This window comes from Cottoperca gobio, chromosome 1 (genome assembly GCF_900634415.1).
Source record: "Cottoperca gobio chromosome 1, fCotGob3.1, whole genome shotgun sequence".
Lineage (NCBI taxonomy): Eukaryota > Metazoa > Chordata > Actinopteri > Perciformes > Bovichtidae > Cottoperca > Cottoperca gobio.
The window spans coordinates 1,334,514-1,347,680 of record NC_041355.1 but is presented as its reverse complement, the minus strand read 5'-3'; the positions used below and the strand labels follow the sequence as shown (position 1 = coordinate 1,347,680).

At 43.2% G+C, this 13,167-nt stretch overlaps 1 pseudogene; it reads left to right on the top strand.

Annotated features, from left to right (window-relative positions):
* The first annotated feature begins 9,185 nt into the window (after positions 1 to 9,185).
* On the top strand, positions 9,186 to 12,110 carry LOC115028941 (E3 ubiquitin-protein ligase TRIM21-like; annotated as a pseudogene).
* Positions 12,111 to 13,167: the final 1,057 nt, after the last annotated feature.

Here is a 13,167-nt window from a genome sequence, read left to right as displayed (position 1 = left end):
GAACCTGAGTGGGCGATGTTCAAAACCTCTATTGCTGAAGCTGCGGTGATGAGCTGTGGTCTCAAGGTCTTAGGTGCCTCAAGGGGCGGTAACCCTTGAACACCGTGGTGGACCCCGGTGGTCAGGGAAGCCGTCCGACTGAAGAAGGAGTCCTTCCGGGTTATGTTATCCGGGAGGACTCCGGAAACAGTTGCAGGGTATCGAAGGACTAGAAGGGCGGCAGCTTCTGCCATGTCAGAGGCAAAGCAGCGGGTGTGGGAGAAGTTCGGAGAAGCTATGGAGAAGGACTTTCGGTCGGCACCAAGGTGCTTCTGGAAAACCATCCGGCACCTCAGGAGGGGGAAGCGAGGAACCATCCAAGCTGTGTACAGCAAGGGTGGGACCCTGCTGACTTCAACTGAGAAGGTTATCGGCTGCTGGAAGGAGCACTTTGAGGAACTCCTGAATCCGACTAACATACCCTCTATGGTTGAGGCAGAGTTGGAAGCTGATGAGGGATCATCGTCTATTTCCCTGATGGAAGTCACTGAGGTAGTCAAACAACTCCACAGTGGGAAAGCCGCAGGGGTTGATGAGATCCGTCCAGAAATGCTGAAGGCTTTGGGTGTTGCAATGAGTAACACTGGGATAGATGATTCTAGTCAGCCCTCCAACACAGTAGGTGGCGGTAATTCGTTTTAACGCTGGTTGCCACCCGCTGTAAAATTAACGAAGAAGAAGAAGAAGAAGCCATGCACCGGAAGTAAACAGTACAGGCACTATTAGCGTTAGCTCAGCTCTCTGGATGTATGAAACTAGCAGGGAGACGATGTTGTAGTCGTTGCGTGGATGAATATTTGACTTCTAGTTAAGCAACAATGTCTTCAGTTGAGTGTTTTAGAGAGTTTGTCAACGAGCGACTAAATGCTGTTGCTGAAGAAATATTCAGAGTTTTCCAAGAAGCTGTCGTCGAGTACGAGGCAGAGATCCATCGTCAGCGCAGACTGCTGGATGTCGTTTGGAAACCGGAAATAAAGTTACACAGGATAGGTGTGTAAAACGTAATAACACAAAACGGAGGAATTGTATGTATATTTAACCCCATGTGTTTTAATAGGTTACGTTACTGGTACTAATTTGCTCGCATGTCTGCAGTAGTATCCTATTCCTTTTGTTCTCTGTCCCTCCAGAGCTCCCACAGCAACATGTCTGTAAGGAGGAGGAGGTCCTCTCTGACCAGCAGCTCTGTATTCAGGAGAGGAACTCCAGTCTGGACCAAGAGGACCCAGAGCCTCCACAGATTAAAGAGGAGCAGGAGGAACTCTGCACCAGTCAGGAGGGAGAGCAGCTTGTACTGAAGCAGGAGACTGATACCTTTATGTTGACTCCTACTGATGAGGAAAGTGACCACCAGCTCCTCTCTCACAACTCTCATGTAGCTGAGAGCCAAGATCAGAAAGGAGGCAAGCATGGAGACTCAGGCTCAACTAGAACTGCAGAGCCAAATCAACAGAGTCTACATCACGAAGGCACAAGTCACAGTAACAATGTAGACAACCCTCACCTGTCAGAGATTCACTGTGGTACTCACACAGGTAAACAGCCTTTCAAATGTGACACATGTGGGAAAGACTTAAAAAATAAATCATCACTAGAGAGACATCTGAGAACCCACACAGATGAGAAGCCATTTGCATGCAAAACATGTGGGAAAGCTTTCAGAATGAATGGTCACTTGACATACCACATGAGAATCCACACAGGTGAGAAGCCGTTTGCATGCAAAACATGTGGGAGAGCTTTCTCAAATAATGGTCACATGAAAGACCACATGAGAATCCACACAGGTGAGAAGCCATATTCTTGCAAATCATGTGGGAAAAGATTTACTCAAAAAGCATCATTGAACTGTCATCTGAGAACCCACACAGATGTGAAGCCATATTCTTGTGAAACATGCAAAAAAAAATTCCGCTATAATTGTAAATTGAAAGACCACATGAGAACGCACACAGATGAGAAGCCATATTCCTGTGAAACATGCAAAAAGAAATTCCGCTCTAATTGTAACTTGAAAGTCCACATGAGAACACACATGGGGGAAAAGCTGCATGACTGCAGCACAGAGGTTCCAGAGATTAAAGAGTAACCGGAGGAACTAAAAGGAGTTTGACACTCCTGACTTCAGGGTTACACTCTGTAATATCCTCATATCTACATGAGGAGCGTGTCCTCTTCCACTGAGACCACCATGTTGCCTCTTTAGTATCCCAGAACAGACAAACCTAACTCTGGCTCCAGAAAGGGTCTTTCCTGTTTTTACGTTACTAGAAGCCACTGTAGGTTCTCTCAACACTTAGAAAAGGAGGTGAGCGGAGGAGTATTCAGTTAGTTGCACCTGCAACCTCACCGCTAGATGCCACTAAATCCTACACACTGGACCTTTTTAAGGGGAAAGTTAATGTAACTGACAATGATGAACAAACTGTTAACCAGATGAATGTTACTGCATTGTATGAAACTTTTAACAACGATGACATCGAGCATGGATGATTGTAGCAACACTGTTAATATAATGTGTTATACTGCTGCACATTGTTTGAAGACCGACTGTGACAGAACATATTGCTGGAAAGGCCAGAAGATATAGAAGCTTAAAGAGAACGTATTCATATCACACATGTTTGTTACCAAGGTAGAATGGTGCATCACATTTTATGGTTTGTAAATAATGAATGTGTGTAAACATTGTCTTGAAGAGATGCTATCAAGTAATTTCTTTCTAAATGCCGCAAACATTGTGACTTTAGAAAAATGTTCACCAATCAAATGTTAACGTTCATTAATATTTCATTATATTGGTTTTCAGTAGAATTTGTTTTTGTAAATGCATTTGTATGAACATGGAGATAATGGTATGTGTTGTATTTCATGCCAAGTAATTACAATAAATGTATTTACTTCCCTTAAAGATCTCCTTTATATCTTTCGCCTAATTTCTATTTCAGTTCTCTTGTATTTCAGTTATTTTATATATAGAAATAGACAATCAAAGAAGTTACAACTACACGGGCCATGTAAGTACTGGCTGCATATGTATGTACATTTGTGCATTTGTACAATATGTATATTTATGTGTCCATCCATCCATCCATCGTCTACCGCTTATCCGGGATCGGGTCCTGCAAAGGTGTCTGCTGTGATGTCGTGGCCGGTTCCAGAGACCCGTAAAAAACTGCAGCAGTTCCTGGGGTTCGCCAACTTTTATAGGAGATTCATCCGGGGTTACAGCACAGTGGCAGCACCACTCACTGCGCTGACCAGTGTGAAACAGCCGTTTCAGTGGACAGCAGCCGCTGACAAAGCCTTCAAGACCCTCAAAGCTCGTTTCACCTCAGGCCCTATTCTCCAAATGCCTGACGCTGGACGGCAGTTTGTGGTGGAGGTGGATGCTTCGGATGTAGGAGTTGGAGCGGTGCTTTCCCAACGAGCAGCAGAGGATGGCAAGATGCACCCCTGTGCCTTTTACTCCCGTAGACTGACTCCAGCAGAATGCAACTACGACATCGGCAACCGCGAGCTACTGGCCGTCAAGCTCGCCCTCGAGGAGTGGCGCCACTGGTTGGAGGGGTCTAAAGTTCCGTTTGTGGTCTGGACAGACCATAAAAACCTGGAGTATATCCAGACAGCCAGGAGGCTGAACTCCCGCCAGCGTCGGTGGTCATTATTCTTCACCCGTTTAACTTCACGCTCTCCTACCGTCCTGGCTCCCGCAATATCAAGCCCGACGTACTCTCCAGGATGTTTCAGAAGGATGAGGCATCCAATGAGGAGCCGACAACCATCCTCCCAAGCCCCTGTGTTGTTGCTGCCTTGACCTGGGACATTGAGGAGCAGGTCAGAGAAGCCATCCGGAACCAGCCGAGCCCCAGTGCATGCCCCTCTAACCGTCTCTTTGTCCCAGCAGATCTGAGGTCTCAGGTGATTCAGTGGGGGCACGACTCTCGCCTGGCCTGTCACCCCGGAATCACACGCACCCTCCATCTGCTCTCCCAACGTTTCTGGTGGCCGTTGATGAGGAAAGATATCCAGGACTTTGTTAGAGCTTGCCCCACTTGCAACCAGCACAAGACCCCCAGTCAGCCCCCAGCTGGGTTACTCCAGCCTCTGCCAGTGCCCATGCGACCCTGGTCCCATATCTCCCTGGACTTCGTTACGGGCCTTCCGCAATCTGAAGGAAACACTGTCGTCCTCACCATCGTTGACCGTTTCAGTAAAATGACCCACTTCGTGCCCCTCCCAAAGCTGCCAACTGCAAAGGAGACCGCCCGGGTGGTCTTGGAACATGTGTTTCGAGTCCATGGTCTGCCCAGGGATATTGTGTCAGACCGAGGCCCTCAATTCTCTGCGGCCTTCTGGAAGGAATTCTGCAACCTTCTTGGGGCCACCGCCAGTCTGTCATCGGGATTCCACCCACAGTCGAATGGTCAAACGGAGCACATGAACCAGGAGCTGGAGAAGGCACTGAGGTGTGTGACCTCACGCAACCCCCGTGCTTGGGCCCAACATCTTCTCTGGGTAGAATATGCCCACAACTCACTCACCAGTTCTGCCACCGGACTCTCCCCCTTTCAATGTGTTTATGGATATCAACCACCTCTGTTTACCAGTCAGGAGGGAGATGCTACCTGTCCCTCTGCGCTCGCCTATGCCCGCCGCTGCCGCCGCACATGGGCCCAGGCTCGCGCCACACTCCTGAAGTCCAGTGCAAGCTATGCTATCGGAGCCAACCGGAGGAGGACCCCAGCACCAGTTTACCATGTCGGACAGAAGGTCTGGTTGTCGGCTCGAGATATACCACTGCGAGTGGAGTCGCGGAAACTGGCGCCTCGCTTCATTGGACCCTTTCCCATACAGAGGGTCATCAGCCCTACGGCGGTCCGACTACTGCTACCCAAGACCATGAAGGTACATCCCACCTTCCACGTCTCCAAGGTCAGACCTGTACATGAGAGCCCACTGGTCCCAGCAGCACCACCGCCTCCTCCTCCGCGCTTCCTCACCCTAACCACTAAGCTGATCACCACCTCCCTGACCAAAGAGAGAGCTGAAGCAGGTCAGTTTTTGATGCACGGAGAAGGCGAGTTCCTCTTAGATCATCTCACAGAGGAGGAACTACAACGCCTGCAGGTAGAAGTTTTCGTGTGAATAAATTCCACTAAATGATCACTCCTGCCATGCCTCAGCTCCTGATTTTACTGTAGTTAGTGTCACACTGTAGGTACAGTCTAATACAGCTACCTCAGTCTTACATAGACATTGCAAGATACCTATATTTACAGTCTTTTACTGATGTTCCAGGTATACTGAGATTTACTGTTTCTACTGTTTTTTATTGATGTTATAAGTGTACTGAAATTTACAGTCTTATACCAAAAGTGAAGCTAAAAGGGATTTTTATACTGGAATAAAAGGTGAAGCTAAAAGAGATTTTTATACTAGAATAAAAAGTGAAACTAAAGGTATTTTTTATTAAAGACAAAGCTATTACTAAAGGTATTTTTTATTAAAGACAAAGCTGCTACTAAAGGTATTTTTTATCAAAGACAAAGCCATATTACCGAAGGTATTTTTTATTCTTATTTTTATAAGTCATTGTTCTCTAATTCTGGTACGTTTTTGATTGAAATAAAAACCAAACAACTAAGAATGTATTCTTTCATACCATATGCTGTATTCTTGCACCAATTGGTGCTTTATATTTACTGAATGATATACACACCATAAATGGTGTGTACGGAGGGAATTTGTGAAGTAAATAAACTCCTGATTGTATTGTGTCACATTTAATGATTATCACATGCACTCGTCCACCTCAATCAAAATGTATTATTGCACAACATGTATTTCTGCACAAATGTATAATGAGCACTATATTAGTTATGAATGTGAAGCACTGTAGGTTCTCTTCAAAGAGTTTCAGGTCTACCTCCATCTCGTCACAACAAGACAGCCCACCAAGGGGCATAACCGCGCCAACATGGACCAATGAGGGACGACGACACCCTTCTGTAGAGAATATAGCAAAATGTTTATGATGTTTTTGTACCACTTTCACTTTTACCAACAGACAGCTAACTGGCTCTTTATTGATTCGGACTGTGGACTTGGTGTGTGAAAGTGTCCTCGGCTGAGGGTATTTTTGAAATGCTGTCATCACTTTAAATAAATAAGTATCTTGATCATCTAGAAGTTTACTGGATTCATTTGAAAGGCCCTTTGGGCTTCAAAACCCAACACCACCCACAATCAAATGGGCAGACAGAACGGAAAAATCAGGAGATGGAGACAGCACTTTCGTGCATGATTTCCAAACATCCTTCAGCCTGGTCTCAGCAGCTCCTGTAGGTGGAATATGCCCACAATACCCTGGTCAGCTCAGCCACTGGACTGTCCCCATTTCAGTGTTCCTACGGGTTCCAGCCGCCACTGTTCCCCGCATTGGAGAAAGAGGTCTCCTGTCCTTCTGTCCAGGCTTTCATTAACCGCTGCCACCGAACCTGGACCCAGGCTAGAGCTACTCTCCTCCGCTCGACGGAACGGTACGTCATGGCTGCCAACCGCCGCCGCACCATCGCCCCCAAATACCTAGTGGGCCAGAAAGTGTGGCTGTCCCGTTACGGGTAGAATCTAAAAAATTGGCGCCTCGGTTCATCAGCCCGTTTGAGATCCAGGAAGTTATCAACCCCGCAGCAGTCAAACTAAAGTTGCCCCATTCCATGCGGATACATCCGACCTTCCACGTTTCCAGGGTTAAACCTGTGCGGGAGAGCCCACTGGTCCCGGCTGCTCCGCCTCCCCCGCCGCCTCGCTTCAACGATGGCGGTCCTGTATACACCTTTCGCCGCCTCCTTCGTTCCCGCCGCCGGGGAAGGGGTCTGCAATACCTGGTGGACTGGGAAGGTTATGGTCCTGAGGAAAGGTGTTGGGTTCCTGTGCGACACGTCCTGGATGCTCGATTGATCAGGGAGTTTCACCGTCGGCAGCCTGACCAGCCAGCTAAGCCACCCCACCATTGGGGGTCCCATCTCGACTGGCTTGCCCCCCTTCTTCGTCCGAGGCATCTGACGAGGAGGAGACACCCCCGGAGGCTGAGGAGGAACGGATGGACGTTTCCCAGGAATATTAATTGAAGCATATATAAGGTGAATAGAATCGGTCCAAGTACAGAACCCTGCGGAACTCCAAGAGTTCCTGACTTTGGCTGTCATAGAGGATTTATCATTAACACATACAAATTGAGATCACTCAGATTAATAGGACTTGAACCAGTTTAGTGCGGTTCCTTTTGTGCCAACACAATGTTCCAGTCTCTGTAGTAGAATGTCCTGATCAACAGTGTCGAAAGCAGCACTGAGGTCTAACAAGACAAGAACAGAGTCAAGTCCTTTGTCTGATGCCAATAGGTCATTGGTAACTTTCACCAGTGCCGTCTCTGTGCTATGATGAACTCTAAATCCAGTTCAATACCAGGCTGCCACCATTGTACCCCTGAGCAAGGTACTTAACCCTGAGTTGCTCCAGGGAGACTGTCCCTGTACTTAGTTCAATGTAAGTCGCTCTGGATAAGAGCGTCTGCTAAATTACCTGTAATGTAACACGAGAAGAAAGCTTCAACGTCACATTCCTCAAATGAAACTGAAGGTTTGTCAGAGCTGCAAGTAAGACGAGTGTTTCTGTCTAAAGAATAAAGTTCATCAAGACTTTCTCAGCAACACAACAGAGTCTCTAACAAACACTGGTGATAATAAGAACTTTAGTTTTTCTTTTTCTCTAATCACAAAGTTCAAACTTTTGTATTTTATGCTAGCAATAAAAACATTGTGTTTACGTAAAAAGAAAAATTGTAATAAACATTCTTTAATATAGCCCACAATAAAGGTTACGTAGGTCTACTTATAAAATAGTCCCCGATACAATAATGTGATTGTGAGAGAAACCAAACAAGAAGACTCTAACGGGTAACTGCCTTTTTAATCATGAAGATCTCTGTGGTACGGTAACGTACGGGGAGACAGACAAATATGACTTGATGAAAATTATGTAACTAGCCTCCTGGACAGTCTAATTTAGAGGCATAGTGAACAACCAGCTTCTGTTCTTAATGATTTTGTGGGCAGTCGTGAAAAACATGAACACAAATAAGCAAAAATCCTGCAATTCAAGCGTTGTTTTTTCCACACTTTTTACTTTTCTATTTTTTAAAATGTATTGTGGCACACATAACATTTTATATACGATATTAATTATTAGCAAATGATTTGTAAATCTTTAAGAAATCGTTTGTAAAAAAAGGTATAAACTTTATTTATATAGTTTATACTTTGTCAGTGGTTAATAATTGGATTCTGGTCCATCTTCTAGTCTATACATGTAATGTCTATAGATGTTTCACAAAGGACTTCTGAAAGGTTTTCAAATCCTTTGGTTATCATTAACAAATACTTAATTTAGTATATGAAATGATATAATGTGTACACCAATATAGTCTTAGCCTTGTGTACTAATGTAATCAGAATGTGTTGTTATACAATATATAATCTATAAACTAATTATTTCATACTACACAAACTAATGATAACATAACATACATTATAGCATTACTAGTAATTAGCAAACGTATGTTATTATCATGTCATTGTTTGTTAACTGTAAAAAAAACAAAAAACAAAACATTTTTTAATTAATTATCATGTTGGCCTGCACTAACGTTAAGCTAACCAGCCGCCGGAAGCAACACACCTAACGCTTCAGGTGTTATACCTTCAGAATAAAAGCGCCATCTCCGTAAACTCTTTTTACAAAAGTAAAAGTACTAATACAATACAGTAAAAATACTAGACTACAGGTAAAAGCCCTGCATTCAAACGCAAACTTCATTGATGTTTGTAGATATTAACAAACAAACATTCCTTTAAAGTATCATAAAGTAGACCAGTGGGTTCTGTAAAACATGTAACAAGAAAGACGACATAAAGAAAAGAAACGAAATAACAAGTCAAAGAAGCCAGACACCTTCAGTGCTTTGCTCCCTCAATATTAAATTAATCCTGTGCCGAAACTATAGTTTTATTCTATATTATAGATAATAAAACAGGAAACAGAAGAGGCGGAGCGACACGAGAGGAAAGCCTCAACGTCACGTTCCTCAAACGAAACTGAAAGTTTGTCAGAGCTGCAGGTAAAACGAGTGTTTCTGTCTAAAGAATAAAGAGTATATAAAGTCCATCAAGACTTTCTCAGCAACACAACAGAGTCTCTAACAAACACTGGTGAGTACAGCTGATAATAATTACTGTTTTAACAACCTGAGCTCTTTTCTTTCTTTTCTCTACTCAGAAAGTTTTTACTTTTTTGTTTTACTCTAGTGATCAAAAATAGTTTTGCTAAAAACAAATAAACTTTCTTTAATGTATTTAACCAAAAGCCCACAGATAAGGTAATGTGTTATTAAATAGTCCCAGATGCAATAATGTAATTGTGAGTTAATAAAGTCTCAGAATAAAGCCGGTAACAGATTAGGAATTATGAGGAGTTTGTAAAATAATTAAATCCATCCATCGTCCACCGCTTATCCGGGATCGGGTCGAAATAATTAAAGCATAACAATATTTTAAGTGACAGAAGTGTCGTTAGAGGGGGACAACAAGAATACTGGGTTAACGTTCATAATTATGAGGATCTTTGTGGTACAGTAACATGGGGGAGACAAATAAATATTACATGGTGAAAATAATGTCTCATTTACAGGTTAGTGACCAACCAGTTCATGTTCTCTGGATTAGCAACAATGTAGTGGCCACATACAATCACACTGTAAAGGTCATCAAATAATTCATGGGTCATTGTGTAATGTCTTTTATTATCCAGATTGAACTTCTCTAAGATTGTACTGTCATGGCTGCACCCTTGTACTTAACCTGTTACTGATATGAACAACAACTGAACAAGTGACCACTTCAGTTTGCTTCCTGTTATACCTGTTATTCCAAAAGTAATGAAGAGGGGAGGAGTGTTGCTCAATCTCACAGCATTAATACAACGTAATTGCTCTATAATTACTGTGATCAAAAGAGTATGACAATCACATTTGTTGATAATAAAGTTAGTGTCTAAAGAAGATTATATGTCCCTCATTTTCAAAAACATTCTGCCGAATCTGGTGGGCTTCAGTGAAAAACATTATCACATATAAGGAAGAAATCTGAAAGTTAACTGATGTTTCACTCTGTTCTTCTGTTCCCAGTGTGTAGACATGGCTACAGTCAGCTTTCTGCAATCTGAAGACCAGTTCCTGTGCTCCATCTGTCTGGATGTGTTCACTGATCCAGTCACCACATCATGTGGACACAACTTCTGCAAAAACTGCATCAATGCACACTGGAATACTCATTACCTGTACCTGTGTCCGATGTGTAAAAAGGTTTTCAACACAAGACCTGAGCTCCATGTCAACACTTTCATCTGTGAGATGGTTGTTCAGTTCAGAGAGTCAGAGCAACAGAAAACCAGCAGCAGCAGCAGGTCAGAGAAACAAGTTGCCAAACCAGGAGAAGTTCCCTGTGACGTCTGCACTGGAAGCAAACTGAAGGCTCTGAAGTCCTGTCTGGTGTGTCTGACCTCCTACTGTGAGACTCACCTGGAGCCTCATCTCACAGCGTCAAGCCTGAAAAGACATCAGCTGATCGACCCTGTGGAGAATCTGGAAGACAGGATGTGTACGAAACACGATAAACCTCTGGAGCTGTTCTGTAAGACCGACCAGACATGTGTCTGCATGCTCTGCACTGTGTTAGACCACAAGATGCATGATGTTGTTCCTCTGAAAGAAGGAATATGAAGGAAAGAAGGCCGAGCTGGGGAAGACAGAGGTTAAAGTTCAGCAGATGATCCAGAAGAGACGACTGAAGATTCAGGAGATCAAACAGTCAGTCGACCTCAGTAACAAAGATGCAGACAGAGAGGTGGCAGAAGGTGTTCAGGTCTTCACTGCTCTTAAGGAGTCTGTTGAGAGAGGACTGGAGGAGCTCATCAACACGATCAAGGAGAAGCAGAAAACAACAGAAAAACAGGCCGAAGCTTTCATCAAAGAGCTGGAACAGGAAATCTATGAGCTGATGAAGAGAAGCAAGGAGATGGAAGAGCTTTCACGTACTGAAGACCACCTCCAGCTTCTCCAAAACTTACCATCAGGGAGAGCTGCTCCACCCACCAAGGACTGGACAAAGGTCAGGGTCCCCCCACCATCATATGAGGGGACTGTGGTGAGAGCTGTGGCTCAGCTGGAGGAGACACTCAGTCAAGAGATGAAGAAGCTGCTTGGTGAAGCTGAGCTGAAGAGGGTCCAGAAGTATGCAGTGGATGTGACTCTTGATGCCTGATACAGCACATCCTTATTTAATTCTGTCTGATGATGAGAAACAAGTGAGTCATGGTGATGTGAAGAAGAATCTCAGAAAAAACCCAAAGAGGTTTTCTAAATCTACTAGTGTTTTAGGAAAGCAGAGTTTCTCTTCTGGTAGATTTTACTTTGAGGTTCAAGTTAAAGGGAAGACTGAATGGATCTTAGGAGTGGCCAGAGAGTCGATCAACAGGAAGGAACCTGTCCCACTGAGCCCTCAGTTTGGTTACTGGACTATATGGTTGAGAGATATAAATGTGTACAAAGCTCTTGATGACTCTTCAGTCCGTCTCTCTCTGAAGTCTCAGCCTCAGAAGGTGGGGGTGTTTGTGGATTATCAGGAGGGTCTGGTCTCCTTTTATGACGTAGATGCTGCAGCTCTCATCTACTCCTTTACTGGCTGCTCCTTCACTGAGAAACTCTTCCCGTACTTCAGTCCTGGTCTGAATGATGGTGGTACAAACTCTGCACCTTTAATCATCTCTTCTGTCAGAGTCGACTAATCACTTACGTTATTTCATGTATTGATTTAATTCTATTCAAGGGAATAAACGTAGATATTTAGAGGTAACACTGTAGTTTACATCTTATGTTCTACAGAATCCGTTTACTGTGTTGATTAAGTTACATTTCATTGTTAAGATTTATTTTATTATGTGCATACTTTACATTGTCCAACACTATAAATTGATGCATTGATCTTTTCAACCCTGCATCATGACACACGTTACGTGCAGAATATCAATGTAAACCTCTGATAAAGATTATTTTCACTTCCATAAGGAATCACTGTTTATAATAACCACAAATATGTCAAGTTGCAGTTTGCAGCATTTTAGCAAAATTACTCAAAATCAAAGTTTATCGTATAATTCTTCTTTTTGATGTGCATCCACAGAAACATATTGCTGAATATTTCAATGTCATAAGGCTTCTATTAAGAGTAAGGCATAAAACATGTTGGGAATCAAAAGTGTGAAATTACATGTTGTGGATGCATCAATGATGTCAAATTAAATTACGACCAAATGTATTATTTGTTGGTATTATATTCATCTGTAATATTTTCTTTGATGTTCTTTTGTGTAGAAAAATCATCCACCAGCCAACATCCATCTGTAACCTGTTTGATTCCAATAAATTGTTAAACGGCCTTCTGGATGGAGTGTTTGAATGTGCACACTTTCATTCATCAGGTGGACACAAACACCGGTCCTGATGAAGGCTCGTGTTGCTCTGCTGGATGTGTAAACGGGCAACTGTTTGATCACACATCGGAAGTGTGTCGGGGTTTTAGCTGGGTGTAAAAGAAAAATACAAACTTTTAATGTAATCAACACTTCCAGCGCACAAGTCAGCTGTTAAATGCCTACTGATAAAAAAAGCTCAAGATTAAAAGGGCTCGTCTCAGCTGTTGTTGCCAGGAAGATCTCCAATATGGCTGCCAGAGAAAACAGATCACTCCACACCCCTAATCAGATACAACATATGCATGTATTATTAATTATAATAATTCAGTTAGGATCGTTTTGTCAAATTAATAACATATTTAGTTGTTGGTTTGACTTTGTATAAAGTACCTGTCAATCATCTTGGGAGTGTTAACAGGTTTAAATCCGGTATAAACTCTGATGGTCCGGCTACTCTTTTTACAATTACACTTAAATCACACATTGTGTCTTAGATGATCACGAGAACAAGTTGTGCTGAGAAATGTCTCACTTTAT